Source organism: Rhinolophus ferrumequinum, chromosome 10 (genome assembly GCF_004115265.2).
Source record: "Rhinolophus ferrumequinum isolate MPI-CBG mRhiFer1 chromosome 10, mRhiFer1_v1.p, whole genome shotgun sequence".
NCBI classification, from domain to species: Eukaryota; Metazoa; Chordata; class Mammalia; order Chiroptera; family Rhinolophidae; genus Rhinolophus; species Rhinolophus ferrumequinum.
In genome coordinates this window covers 14,005,951-14,017,669 of record NC_046293.1, presented here as the reverse complement: position 1 = coordinate 14,017,669, position 11,719 = coordinate 14,005,951, and positions in this window count along the sequence as shown.

The following is an 11,719-nucleotide window of genomic DNA, read 5'->3' as shown; positions in this document are numbered from 1 at the left end:
TGTTCATGGAACTTGATAAGCTGATTTTAAAATGCATGTTCTCTTTGATCCAGCAATTCTATTTCTGGTAATATATCCTACATATACTCGCACATGTAGGCAAAGTGAATGTACAAAGAAATTCACTGCAGCATTGTTTATACTAGGAAAAAAAGATTAGAAACAATCTAATATCAACAAAGATGGAACTGATTAAATAAACTATGGAACATCCATATGAAGAAATACCGTAAAGACCAAGGGAGCTCCATATACATATAATATGTCATGAGCTCCAACATACATTATTAAGCAGGAAAAAAAGGAGCAGAATAACAATTTAAATTATACTTTTACATTATTAATTTTGTCATTCACGTCACTAATATTTATTGGAGATGTATTATAAGACAGACACTTTTCCAAGTGACAGAGCAAGGCTGAGGTGCTTTTACCCTGATGGAGCATTGAGAGGAGGCATTACCAGTCATCTCCCATTGCCAGAGAGAAGAGCAGTGCAGCGGAGGCAGCACACACTTATATTTGGAGAATGCAGCTCTGTGTTCAAGAAGACGGAGGCAAGCAGGAAGGCACCATGTAAATCGTGGGGCATTCCTAGTCACCATTCCTCTCAATGAGCACATGGTCGTGAGAGAGGGAACCACGAGGGAGATCAACATTGAAATAGTATGGGTTGGTGCAAAAGTAATCGCAGTTTAAAAGGTTAAAGATAATTGCAAAAGCCGCGATTACTTTTGCACCAACCTAATCACTAAAAAACATCAACCACGTGTCCCAAAAGAGAAGAAGAAGATATGATGAAAGTCGATGACATACGAAATTATTTATTTGGAGCCTTTTGGTTGCGAGTACCAGAAACCAAACTCAAACTGCCTTAAGCAAAAAGATGAATTTATTGCTCCCATATCTGAAAAGTTCAAGAGAGGACTGAACTTCAGACAAGGCTGGATACACTCAAAAGGCATCACTGGGACAGTCTCCCTTCATTTCTTGGCTCTGCTTCCATCCAGGCAGGGCTCAGTCTAAGGCAGGCTCTCTTCGTAGGTGGCCTTCACAGATCCAGCCTTTCACCCTTCCAGTTTAAGCTCTCATTTGCAAGACTTCTAACAAAAGCCCAGGCTATGTTTGGGCTGCATGCCCCCCCTCACCCCAAAGAGAATGGGATCGATTCCATAAAGTTCAACCACATACACTGAAGTCGATGGTAGCAAAGAAAAAATGGCACCGTTGTTAATAGAATGAGTGTGACTAGATAGAAGCCGCGCAGGCAAACCCACACACGTCTACAGTTGGGGCTTAACTTAGTTTAAAAACCCAGGAAGGGCTATTTTTAGAATGTGAAATTTAAGATAAGGATTTAGAAAACTCTACCAAATATGAAATATTTACCACTCTTCTGAATAAAGGTTCTTGGAGCTAGTGCAGTTAAGCTGCTTTTTATTGCTTCTACCCTATGTGACAGTAGGGAAGTGTCCCCTAAATTGGAAGGTGGTAGAGGAAGAAGCATGATAGCCTTGTCTTTTCTTTTTGCCTTTACCTTACATCTATCCCTGAGGATACGAACAATGTCTCATTATATTCCTAGCACTTAGTCCAGTGCCTGGTTTATAGTGAGGAATAGATAAGTATCTGACAATCAATGGATAAACTGATGCATAAAATATAATTTCTAAGAGCATCTTTGTCACCAGATCTGCTAAACTCTGTTCTTGCAATGGTCTGTTTTGTCATCCCACTCTACTTACTATCCTTTTCTCTGGTCTCCCTGCCTCTGCTGCCTCTTGATTTTGTGTCCTGGTTCCTGATAACCACTTCAGGCCATTCGTGTTCTGATGACTCATTTCAGCTCTGCGTTAGAGATTCCTCATTCTTCCATAGAGGCTGAACCCTCAGTTTTTATTCAGGTACATGGATGCTCAGTTTAGAAACTTTATTTCCCACCCTCCCTTGCAGCTAAGTATGATCATCTGATTTAGTTTGGGATGACAGGAAATACACAGAGGTAGCCTATGACAACTTCCAGAAAGTTTCTGTGGTTGCTAGCCCCCAAAGATGGCGCCCAACAAGTCCGCCCCTCCTAGATGTGCACGCCATTCTTCATGTCAAGAGGTGGAGCGTGTCCGCCGTCACTAGGCCTGTGACTGCTTTGACCAATACAGTGCAGTAAGAGGGACATTCAGGGACTTCCAAGCTCAGGCCTTAAGAGGATCGGAGCTTTTATTTCCTTCCTCTTGGGGCACTCGTGTTTGGAATAGGCCTTTTTGAACACAGCTTCCATGCTCTGAGGGAGCCCAAGCAGCTGTGGAGAGAAAGCCTCAGAAGGGGAACTGAGGCTTCAGGCAGTGACCCCTGCTGAGCTAGCTAACAGCCAGTGCCAGCCTGCCAGCCCTGTGGTTGAGGTCATTTTGGACCTATCAGCTGTCGCGAATGCTGGCCAATACCGTGTAAAGCAGAAGGACTGTGCAGTCTACTCACAGAATCATGATACACAATACATTGTTCTGTGACACCACTAAGTTTTAGGGTGGTTTATTACGCTACAGTAGGAAAGAAACACCTTTAAAATACAGCTATCATGTATGCTCTTTGTCTCTTCTTTCCCCCTTTCTCCTGCCCGTTAGCTGGAATATATACATGGTAAATAGAGCTGAAACAACCATCTCAGACTATCAGGTAATCTTAGGAACGTAGGTCATGCAAGAGAGAATTATTTGAAGTAATATCTTTACTTCAAATATCTTTGAAGTAATATCTTTACTTCGTGTGTGTACTCACATACAAGAAAGAAACTTCTAGCTTGAATAAGCCACTGTTATTTTGGGTCATTTGTTCAAGTTGAACCTAATTCTAACTTTACTAACTCGTTCTCAGGCACCACTCAAAGGTAACTTTTGCACATCCCCTCAGTTTCTTCGGTTTGCTTGTTCTTCTATTTATTTTTAAATTAACTTTGTTTTATCGAAAAAGCATGTATATACAGTTTTAAAATCCAAATAATTTGGGAGTTCCAGTTTCTGACAAGGTGAAGAATCAGCGTAGCCTCGCTAATTCCTTGCTCCAAATCCCACCTCATAAAACCAGAAGGAAGTTGTGTGAAATTAACATAAACTCTTGAAAACTCTCTGGTGCAACAGGAGTTTAGGTCCTGGTGTAAGGGAGAAAAGCGGAAGCCCAGAGCTGAACGTGGCTGAGCCCCATAGATGGAGAAAGGGGCATTGGGTTGCAGAGACTTTGAGATATGCCTTTTGTTCTTTAACATTGTTCTGGGTGGACTTTGTCCATCGCAGTATTACAGTGAAGCAAAAGAAACAAAACCCAGCAGCCAGCCCTGTACTGTCAGGACTGCCAACATAACATCAGAGTGGACATCCTAGCCAAGCCGGGTGCTTCAGAACCAGTTAACAATGGGTGCCAGCTGACAGCCAGCCCCCTGGCATTCCTCACTTGCCCAGTCTGCTCTGTGGTGATTCCTGCTTTGCAGACAACTTGCAAAAGAGCGGATCCAGGATAGACGTCTAAACCATAACGTCCTGAGGTGTGTTCTCTCTCTCTCTGCAACCACCATGTCAAACTTTTCTGGCAAGACAGAAGCAGGGCTTATGCTTTGGGCCTTTTCACCAGCTCAGGCATCTAGTACTTCTTGGGTAGGTTTTCTCAACCTTGTCTCTATGGACATTTTGGGCAGATAAATTATTGTTGTGAAAGGGTGTCCTGTCCATTATAGAGTTTTATAGGAGCCTCTACCCATTAGAAGCCAGTGGCAACATTCTAATACTGCTACACCGCTCCGCCCCCGCCCAGAGTGTGACAACCCAAAATGTCTCCTGAAATTCTGTGTCCTGTTGGTGCAAAATCACCCCTGGTTGAGAACCTCTGTTCTAGGAGAATAGGGACAGGGCCCCTTGCATTGTAGTGTGATAGCCCTCAATAGAAACTCGTAGGAAAAAATAATTAGACTTATTGGGAGGGTCACCAGTATAAGAGAAAAACAACAAATGGAAAAATCCAAGCCAGATGAAGCAAATTTTGCAGACCAAACAGAAAGAGAAAGAAAAGTAACTATATTTAAGAGATTTAAAAAAAAAAAAAAAGATACTATAAAGCCAAAGGCATAAAGCCTAAGAGGAATTTCTAAATATGAAAAAAATTGAAACAAAAAACTTAATAGAAATAAATATAGAAGAAATCAAAGAAGTAGTTCAGTTCCAAAAAGCACCAGGATGGACAATACAGTTGAAATTTAAAAAAAAAAAAAAAGCTTGAGACATGAAAAATGGAAGTAGAAACATCAACATTCAAATAATTGAAGTCACAGAAGACGAGGAAAAATACAGAGAATGGAATATTTAAAGAAATAATAGCGGATTAGAGAAGGTTGCAAAACCTCAAAGTATAAATACATCTACTTAAAGAAATAAGATAGATGAGGGAAAACCATACCTTAGATACATTCTTGTGTTATTTAAGTGCATCAAAGATAAAGAGAAAAGTATAAACACTTCTAGATACAAAGCAAATTGCCTACAAAGAAGCAAAACTCAGACCATCGTCATATTTCTCAGCAGCAACATCTGCAAAATCATAAAGCCATATTTTCAGTATTGAAGTAAAAGAAGTTGGGACCTAAAATTCCAAGTCCAGCTAAACTAGCATTTAAATATGATGTCAAAATAATTAGTTTACCATACAAAAGCCCTCTTTGAAAACCTTTGGAGAAGTGCTCCAACAAGAAGAAAAAAACATCGGGGGAATGCGAACAGAAATGGACGGATAAATAAATAACTTGGTAAATTTCACTGTTGTAAAACTCAGCAACCATGAAAATAAAATAAGCAAACGAAACTTTCCATTGTATGGCGATCAGTAACTAAAGTTGATCAGATAGATTGAAATTTATTTTGCTTGAAATGGTACATTCAATTTTAGTGTCATGGTTACTCATAACTTATTAACACAAAAACTTGGTTTAATTTTACCCTTTAATAGCAAGTAGCAAGAAAGAATGAAAAGAAAGTGTGATGAATAGAATACATTAAATGAAGACTAACATGATTTTTAAGAATTTAAATAGAAGAGTAATTACAATAAGTAGAAATAGATAAAACTCAGTATAAAACTATAAAGACTCAGAGAGGATTAATGTGTAATAATATCTACAAGAGAAACACTAAAGCAAAAGGATACAAAAATATTTTTAAAATACAGGGATGAAGACTAACCCGAAGAATATGAATTTTTTGAATGTAGCAATTTTATTATCAAAACAAATAGATACATGAAAAAGAAGGATGGTATATATTGCTAAAATGTGTTTCAATAGATACACTGATCATACCCAAATATTCACCTAAGAATTCTCTGAAATACGTGTATTTTCAGATGATCATTGAAGGAAACAACTGAGGCAGCAAGAATGGTTGGTAGTATGAGAGGCACAGGTGTACGCATTTGTTATCCTTATGGAACAGTAAACTGAATAAGACCTGTGCATTTTACTGTATGTAAATTATTCCTTATCTCAGTTAAGATCCTCCCAGAAGCAGGGGCAAAAACAAGATAACTCATGCAAGAGATTTACTGGGGAGAAATGCCCATAAAGAAGCAGTTAAGGGAATAGAACACACAAAGATTGGGAGACTCTTCACGGCCGTGCATGTGTGATAACTGTGAAAGGACAGGGGGAAGGCAGGTTGGCTGGGAAGACTCTCCGATTTCAACAAGGTTCTAAGACTATTTCAGTTAAGCGAAGAGGGAGCCTTCAAGCCACAGTCTGCCTCCTGCAAGAGCGAACCAGCCCCATTACCCTGCTGTGCCCAGTCATTGAAGTGTGGCTTCAGCAGGCAAGAAGGCAGCGGTGGCAGCAGCAAGGACTGTCCGCCAGCCACGCTCCCTGCAGTGGGTTCTCTTGAAGGAAATCTAAGCAGTGCATCTCCAAGATTGCCACATGCCTACATAAAGTTATAAAACAATCCAACAGTGTTCCTCTATACCAGCAGTATCCCATGTAAAATAGAACAAATAAGATATCGTGTCCAATAGGAACCCAACCATAGAGTCTCCTGGAATAAATCAAACCAAGGCAAAGACTTTTACCAAGAAACTCCATTAAAGGGCACACAATTCTTTGAATAAATGGAGAGATTATACTGCTTATATACGGAATGACTACCATGTAACCATGCTGTTTCATCTCGATAATTTTAATTTTCATTCAGGTCCAGTTAAAATTCCTCAAGGATTTTTAATCTGACAAATTTATTTAAAAATATATATATGAAAAAATTAGTTCCTTGAGTAGCTAATTCTGAAAAAGAAAAGAAGGGAGAACTTGTCTATGTTAGATATAAGGCAATGTTACAAAGCCATAGTCATAAAAATTTTCTCAACTAAGACCCACCAATTTAATGCTTCCAGATAAACTAAAATCACATTGAAAATTCTCTTGGAATTGTAGTAAGTGTGTAAATTATTTTCTGCCCGTCATGTGTGCATGTTAAGAGCAGACATTCATTCATTCAGTGCACAGTTCCCGAGTATATGCACGAGCGCTGGCGACCAAGAGTGAAGCATTTCACTCTGGCAAATCAGTTCTTCTCATGAATAGGAAGGGGGAGAGAGATTTTTGCAGGACTGGAGACATGGGTCTTTGTACCTTCAAACCAAACCAAGGAACTAAGTTCTGAAGATTCCATCTTGAGAAATAGGTGGAGCGCAAAGTTTTGTGCCATCCTTGGTGAATAGTATTTCTCACAAGTGAACTGTTGACGGGAATCAAACAGGAGAGTGTTGGAGGTCATGTGCTCTGGAAAGGCAAGGGTCTCAAGTGAAAGTGTTGGTTTACAAAATGCATGTTTTTCAGTTGAGCGTAAGGGTCCTTCCCACTACACAGCATGAAGTTATGCAAGACTGATTGTATATTAAATGGTATGGTAGACACTACTGGCTGCCTACCCATACCTCCCCTACTTCCTTGGTAACTGAACACAGATTTGGTTGATGTACCTGATGTCTGTGTGTTTTAAAGGAAGATGGACCCCTCTGCAGCCCCAGGGAAGAATTTTGGTTCATCTTGGCCTACCATGGCTATTTATTTGCCCTTTTCTGTTAGTGGTTTACAAATGGACAGGCAAATCAATTGTCCAGTGGGACAGGAGGAAAAATCTTCCAAGAGGCTTTTGAGAAAGTTTTCCTACTCTTAAGAAAGGACACAGGAAGGGACATATTCTCTTTTCTTCTTCCAGTCTTTGGGAAGTAGGTAAGGGATGCTATGACACTTTGGTAACTATAGCCATCTTGTGATCATAAAGAATAAATAACCTGAGATCGTGTCCTAATAGCAGAAGACAAGAGCACGCAGAAAGCAGAGCACGCAGAAAACAGAGCACAAGTGTGGAAGGAACCTGGGGCCTGGTAACACCTGACTCCATCAGTCTTTCTAACAACCCAGAGAGATAGTATATGAATCCTGGTGCGATACAATAGGAAGTACAGAAACCACCTATGTGCTCTTCTAGCCAAAAACTGGAATCCGCATCTGATCAAGTCTCGAGACCCATCTAACAATTTCCAGGAACCACAGGGGACATGCTAAATGAGAGCAGGGATGCAGTCAGCCTGTTGCAGAATGCTGGGCACGCAGCAGGACAGACAACCTGGTTTTGGCAACAAATACATGCGAAGGAATAAAATGAGGGGAAGTCTCCAGATTTAAAGAGACTTAAGAGAAACAGCAATCAAATGCATGCATCGTGTGGGTCTGGTTTGGATCTTGATTCAAACAGACCAACTTTTAACAAATGATCAGACAATTAGGCAAAAATGAACAGTAAAATTTTGATGGTTATGGAATTATTGTTGATGTTTTAGGTGTGATAGAGGTAATATGGTGGTAATTTTTTTTTAATCTTTCATTTTAGAGATATATACTAAGAGTGTTTATGGATGAAAGTATATGTTGTCTGGAATTTGCACTGAAATTAACCTGTACATGTGGAGAGGTGGGGTGATAGAGTGGGATTACAGATGGAACAACTTAGCGATACATTGATAATAATTGAAGCTACTTTCTGGTTACATGGAGGTTCATTGTACCTATTCTTTTAGGTACATTATTCCCTCTTCTTTTACATTTATTTGAACTTTTTTAATAAAACTTTTATAAAGTACATGTTCCTGGGCCCACTGCAGACCTTCTGACTGAGAATCCCTGAGGTTGGGACTCACCAGTGTGTTGTGGACAAGTTCTCAGCTGATTCTGCAGTACACCAACACGTAAGAAACAGTGTTCTATGAGTTAGAAGGCGAGAAGCCATACTGCTACCCTTTTAAAATCGCTGCATATGTCTTTTTGCATTTTCTGACTATAAGTGACAGTTGTGGGCAGAAATCAAGAAAGTTCTCAGGTATTTCCAGAGTGAGCTGGGGATCCCTTCCTCCACTGGCAGCTCCAGTCACCCCTTGTAGAATACTCACCCAGCTGTTGGCTAGTTCGTCTTGACTCTCCCTCACTAAACCAAGACAACTTAAGGTAAACAGAGCCTTATGGGACTATGTATCCCCACACCTCACAGAGGTAGGTAGAAGATGCTCAGGCAATGTTTGGTGAAGTAATTAACTAATTAGCAAATGAATCAATAACAAACACAGGGTTGGGGTTCATGTCTTTACTAAGATCCATGAATGCAGGAATATTGTTTATCGTTTGTTTCTTTGTTTATTGTTAGTCTTCCCAAAAGAATGTAAACTCCAGGAGGTGGAGGGGACAGGGGGATGCTTGTCTATGCTGTTCACCTCTGAACCTCTGCCGAGAGCAGAGCCTGGCACATGACCAGTTGTTCACGTATTGGCTGAATGAATGAATGAATGAACAGAAATCTTACTCAGCAGAGGCTTCTCTACCATGGCTCTCCAGAGGCTCTCCCTGGTCCCGAGGGAGGCTCTCCCGGTCCCTGGTCCCAGGCTTAGACCCACACATATTGCAACTCTAAAATATAAATGTGCACGTTTTGGAAATTTTTAAAGAGGAGATATTGTCCTTTCAATTTTTGTTTTTAGAATCAGTTGAACAGAGCTATCTGATTTTCACTTAGAATAACTCAGAACCTTTCAGTGCCATGCAAAGTGTAGAACTCAGGTCCAGTGACTTCGCTGCACAAGGAAATCCATCATTCTGTGCTCTTGTGGGGCTGTGTCACCCTGCTACCAGTCAGGCCAGGGGCTGGGCCATTCATAGTGGTCAGTAAATGCTGTCCCAAGACAGAAGTGACAGCAGTGAGCAAGGACCAGGAGGTCTCAGGAGGTCCAGTCCTCCTGAGGCTTGCGTCCTGGTGTGGAGAGGCATAGAGTGAACGAGGAAACAAATAATTTTATATGGTGGTAAGTTCCATAAAGAAAAGAAAACATCAGACAAGTAAATAATCGCAATGAAGTGAGTGTTAGGATTGGGAAGGACAGGGCAGAACACGGCAGTGGAGGCAGTTCTGTCGGCTGATCTGCGAGGGACCCATCCTGCAGCTAGCTGCCCCTTCTGTGCTGTTCATTCATCCATGCCAAGGGCTTCAGCAGCAGTCTCCACAGCAGTGCCTCCTGCACGCTTTTGCGGGCCTACCTGCCTGTTGTTGCTACTGGACTACTGGGAGGTTGTATGAGCACTTCATGTCACCTTTCCTTGGCTGCTAAACCTTCCCTCCTCCTACCACTCCCCTCCCCCGCATTGGACCATCTGTGTGAGTGGTATCAATAGCCCAAGTCAGAAAATGGACATCACCCCTCCTTGCCCCTCACTGGCCACGTCCAGTCAACACCAAGGCTGGTGGGTACGGCTGCCTCAGTTTCTCGACCTCAGTCATGGCTGCCTGCCCCCACTGCCATGTCTCTATTTCAAGCCATCAAGATCTCTCTTTCTCCCAATGACCTCCACCGCTCCTGCGATCACACCATGACCACTGGTATCTCCATAACACAAGCCTAGCCCTATATGCTCAAAACCCTTCCAGGATAAAGTTCTTAGCCTGACGCTCCTGATCTGATCCCTGCCTACTTCCCAAAGAAATCACCTATTCCTCTTTCTTCCCCTTTCATGTGCAGCCCCCTCAGGGTCCAACCCCCAAACATACCACACATGCTCTCCTCTTTGCCCTGGCCTGTCTGGGACACCCTCTACCCCCTTGCCTGGCTTAGTCATCCTGGAGGATGCCTGCCTTGACACCAGCCACCTGGGCTCAGTTTCATGTCCCTCATGTTGGTTCCCAGAGCACAAACACTTTCCCCACCACAGACCTGTGCTGTATTTGTTTTAGATTTCGAGCTCCTGGAAGATAAGAACTGGATGGTTCATCATTTTGTCCAAGGGCAGGAGAGCCACTCTGAACGCCAGTTGTCCTCTCTCAGGGGACAGCAATAATAGTTATGTTAGTTGTATTATGTGAATTAAATGAGAATGCGGGAAAACATCTGTCACAGTGAAGCAGTTAAAATCAATACACAAAGGGTAAATGGTAGCTGTTACTATTATAACCACTATTAGCATTAAATCTAAACAAGCATTTTATGGAAGTTTGAAATAGTGAGAAAATTGCATAAAATCATAGTGGACACAACTCAATGAATTTTCACAAGTGAACACACCCTTGTCACCAGCCCCTAGATAGCACTATTTTAAAGCTCAAATGGTACCTTTTCAGAGAGGCTCTCCCTGGTCCCACCCCTTACATAGCACTCATCACCGGACAGCGTATATAATCCAGTTGTACATTTTGTATATTATCTACCTCCCCTCACTCCAGTGTAAGCTCCAGGAAGGCAGAAAAAGGTTTTCAGTCTATTTTGTCTACTGCCCTATCCTCCGCTCCTAGAATAGTGCTGGGCATATAGTAGATGCGCAATAAAAATTTGCTAAGGAATGAATGAATAAGTGCTTGTTTTTCACTTCTTTAAGCTCCAGGGTGCTGAGGCTTAAACTGAGAGCACGTGGCTGAGAACTGCTGCCCTCCCAGATTAACTAATGCAGTGCAGGGACCCGCTGCACCCCACCTAGTCTGCGTCCTGAGCTGCGCAGGGCATGCACCCCACCCTGCGTGGCCCACTTTCTCCTCACGTCTCCCCCGCGAGCCAGGCCCACCCCATCTCCATTTCGCGTGTATAATAATGAAAATCAGAGGAATAGTAACAGCCATAATAATAGTCCCTTCGGCCCTCTGGAGACCCCCCGGGTCCCCAGCACCCCTGAAGGATTCTTCCAGGGAACCAACGCACTCAGGTTGGAGGCAGCTCTCCAGAGTCTGAGGACCATCTCCCTGCATCTGGTCAAGCTCCGGGGCGGTCTTCTACCTTGGGATAGGCCTCTGCTGCCGGCAAAGGAGACTCATCATTCGCCCCATTTCGCCTAAGGAGAAATTGAGGCTGCAAGCGGTGGACTTAGCCGCTCAGCTCTTCTGACTCCAAAGCCCCACGGTCTTTGCCGCCACACACATCACGACAAGCAGTGACTGCCACCGTCGCCTTCGATCGCCAAAGGTTTTCATCGACCCCTTTCCGTTCAGCAACCATCGCAGCCGGAAAGAAGGTGCCTGGCTCTAAGCATACAGCTGCGAACAAAGTTTCTGCCGAAACAAACGAATAATGAGCCAGGCAGCGGCCAAAATAAGAGAGGACCTCACAGAATGGTCAGGCGCAGCCACTCCGAGGAGTGGACACTTAGGTGAGACCAGCGTGGTGGGAA